This window comes from Suricata suricatta, chromosome 17, assembly GCF_006229205.1.
Source record: "Suricata suricatta isolate VVHF042 chromosome 17, meerkat_22Aug2017_6uvM2_HiC, whole genome shotgun sequence".
Classification (NCBI taxonomy): domain Eukaryota; kingdom Metazoa; phylum Chordata; class Mammalia; order Carnivora; family Herpestidae; genus Suricata; species Suricata suricatta.
The window spans coordinates 311,660-315,635 of NC_043716.1; positions in this window are offsets into that span (position 1 = coordinate 311,660).

Here is a 3,976-nt window from a genome sequence, read left to right on the forward strand (position 1 = left end):
GGGGAGCCAGAGCAGACTGTAACCCAGGTAGAGCCCAATCCCCTAGGGAAGGACCCAAGGGAGGCCAGGGCCTCAGTCAAAGGGGAAGTGGCAGCTTAGCTAGGCCCCACAGAACCTGCCAGGCTGCCAGCTGCAGCCCCTCCCCCTCCCCCTGGACCAGCCAAGGGCCTCATGGGCAGAGGCAGGTGGGCAGAGAGGTCACGGGAGGGAAGAGGCTACCAAGGCCTTCGGAGCCCCTCTGGGAGAGGGCCAGCTTCTCTGTGCCGGAAGGTGATACAGGTTCGCCTAAGGTTCCCTGCTGTCCCTCAGGTGACAGACACTGCGTCGGGGTCTCATCGGTGCCCGTGTGTTCTGCCCCCATGGGTCATCTGTCACATTCTGGAATTGTGCAGGAATCGTCTTCTGGTCCCAAACGGGATGGCACCCCGGGGTCTGGGGAGAGACTGGGCTCACCTCCGGGCCTGCAGCTGTTTCCGGTGATGGTCACCTCTCTTTACTGAGAACCGTGATGAAAAGTGACCTACTTTTTTTTAATGTTTATTTGTTATTTTTGAGACAGACGCAGGCACATGCATGTACACATACACCTATACACATGAGAGCAGAGGAGGAGCAGAAAGAGGGAGAGGCAGGGAGAGAGGGAAAGAGAGAATCCCAAGCAGGCTCTGCACAGTCAGCACAGAGCCCGACACGGGGCTCAAACCCACAAACCTCGAGATCATGACCTGAGCCGAAGTTGGACCCTCAACCGACTGAGCTGCCCAGGCGCCCCGAAAAGTGACCTACCTTTTAAATTATTTCATACACACATAGATTATATACATATATGAAATATGTATTTCATAATATTTTGGTTGATTTAATAGTATTTCACAAAATTCAAAAGGCACAAAAGAGCAGCTCTCTTTCCCGCTGCTATCCTCGGTCTCTCGGCACCCGCCTAGGACCCCAGTGTAGACCGCTCTCGGCTGGTTCTCATTTATCCTTCCAGGGACATCTGATACACAGCAAACAGGTGCTTTCTCGTAACGCACAAACTTTGTACGCTGTGCTCACCGCTCTGCTTTGATTTTGCACATAACAAAGCTTAATTATGGTCATTGAGTTCTAGTGCCTTGCCGCCTTATTCTTTTTAATAATACATAATATTTTATTGTATGACCGGAGCGTGATTTATTTAGCTGGCCTCTCATTCCGGTTCCAAACTTGAGGGAGCACACCGATGCTGTATGTCTTTGGGCACAGAAACCCGGGCGTAAATTTCTCAAAGTGGAATTGGACTGAGTCGGTTTCTTTAATTTTTTTTAATTAAAAAAATTTTTTAATGTTTATTTTTGAGCGAGCACGAGTGGGGGAGGGGCAGAGAGTAAGGGAGAATCCGGAGCAGCCTCCAGGCTCTGACCCGGCAGGCCAGAGCCGGATGCGGGGCTTGAACTCCCCAGCCTGAGATCATGACCTGAGCCGAAGTTAGACGCCTAACTGACTGAGCCCCCAGGCGCCCCATTATTTAATTTCTTGACAGATAACCCGATTGTACCAACAGCCTCCCACTAATGACTGTGCCGGTGCCTGAGCGTAGCTTTTGTTGTTCCTCGTTTTGCAAATCTGAGGGACAGTGAGAAGTGGCACCTTGTAGCTTTAATCTCCCTTTCTCATATCATGAATGAGGCTGAGCATCTGAACTGGGAGCCCAGGGGACAGTTTGTCACTGGGGTGGGGGGCTGGCCCCTCCCCCTGGCGGGTGAGAGGGGCTGAACAGGCCTGCCTTCCGCCCTCCCCCACCTGTCTTCCCACCAGCTCACCTGGGACGAGTTGGTTTCTCCTGTGTGACTGGCAGACGCAGGCTCTACGCAGGCACCCTGGTTTGTTGGCTTTGCTGTCCCGAGGCCTGGGACTTGGCCTCTGATGCAAACCACGGGTGTGCAGCAGGGGAGTGGCCTTAATGGGAAGTAGAGCTGAGGCGGGTGAGGGGTGGGGAGGCGGCTGCAGCAGTTCAGGTGTGTGAGTCTGAGCGCGCGGTGGGGACTGGGGACGCAGACCCCGAGGTACACCCGCGTGGCCGTGCAGGGCTGATGGGGTGAGGAGGTGAGGGCAGAACACGAGTGAGTTGGAGTTTGCCTGTGGGAGGGACGAAGGAGATGAGGAAATGTTCTCTGGGTGCACGTCCGCAGGACGGGAGTGGTCACGTTTCCAGCCGAGGGCTGGGCAGCTCGGCCAGTCTGGCCCCAGCAGGGGCGTCATCTCGGGTGTGTCTACTGTGGGCTCTCCGCAGTGACATCACCTGGCTTCCTGGGGAACGGTGTTACTCTTGACTCACCCCCCAGTCCAGCTCCTTCCTTGGTGCCTGCTGTTGGCCCTGTGGCACAGGACAGCATGGAGGGGGAGCAGGGTGCACCTTCCGCCTGGCGGCCGGACCAGCTGGGGCTGGAGGAGGAGCAGGCTGGAGGTGGGGGACAGCCAGACCAGAGTCCAATCAGGCTTCAAGGCTATGTTTCCTGCTGACCTGCTCTCAGGCCTGTGTTCTAGACCCTTCTCCGACTTTGGCCCCTGTTTCTTTCAGCCACTGTTGCCCTGTCTCTCCCATAGCTGCCAATCGGCAGCCGGAGCCCCTGGTCTCTCTGTGAGGGCTGACAGACCGATTCCGGTTTCAGATAATGAATACTTTTTAGGGTAAGTGTATCCCAAATATTGTATGGGACATAGTTCTGTGTTTATACAAGGCGCTTAGCTGACATTCGTATCCTTTTCTGAAACTTGCTCAGTCCGGCACCCTGCCCACGGTCCCACAGCGAGGGACGTAGCCCCGACCCTGACCGCTCACAGCCCCCGCCCTTTGGAGCAGCCACCTGCCCATGGGAGCCCCTCGGGCTTCACTTCTGCTCTGGCACGTGGTCCCACGACCGCCCCCTTCCGGAAGGAATCAGAGCCGCTGCCCATCTGACTCCAGAGTCCCTGGTCCTGACAGCACCCATGTGGCCTGGGGCCTCACAGCCTGGTTTCCAGGGGCTGCTCAGGCAGGAGGGAAAGGTGAACCCTCTAGGCCCCAAGTGGAACAGACAGGACCTGGAGCTGCGTTCAAGGTGTTCGGAACCCCAGCCCTCTGGCAGTGACCTGGTCACTCACACGGTCAGTGACCATGACCAAGGGTGTCCCCTGCTCAGTGGAATAACCAGGGAAGTGGTGGGGGTGGGGACAGAGAGCTGCTGGACCCATGGGCAGCCTGGACAGCCCCGGAGTAGAGACCCTGACCCCCTCTATGCTTCCCCTGCCTCGTAGAGATTTCCACCCCTCCCCCATCCACACGCCCTGCATAGAGACCCCCCCCCCAGCCCTGGGGTGGAGACCTGTACCCTTTCCCCAATCTGTCCTCCTGGGGTGGAGACCCCCACCCCCCTGTCCCCATCTGCGTTCTTGGTGTGGAGATCCGTGCCCCCCCAGCCCTCCCCATCCACCCTCGGGAGGTAGACACCAGGCCTGCCCCCTCCCTCCCCCTCCCTCCCCCTCCCCCCTCCCAGGTCCTGGGGTAGAGGCTCCTACCCTCCCGCTAAGGATGGGGTTCTGGCTCCACCTGCGACACCCCAGTGGGCGATCCCCCAGTGGGCAACACTTCACTGTGTTCAGGGATCTGTGGGGAGGCCTGGGACATCCGGTCCAAATGAGACTTGAGTAAATCAAACCTTGTTTTTGGATCCGTTACCTCAGTATGTCCCCTGCAGGTGGCGGGGGCTGCTGAATACTTGAGTTTGCCTTCTCCTCCTTCCAGGCCAGGTGGGGGGTGCGCTCCAGGCCCCCAGGCCCCACAGGGACCCTCCTGAGAGGCTACCAAGGAACAAGCAAAGTGAGGCCGACGTGGACAGACCCCCACCCAGTCCCTGGTCCCCTGACGGTACCCTGTCCCCTGGCACCTGGACGGTGAGGTGGCAGCAGCTGCAGTTTGGTCTCCAAGCTGCTGCAAAGGCACAGGCCTGGGAAAGAG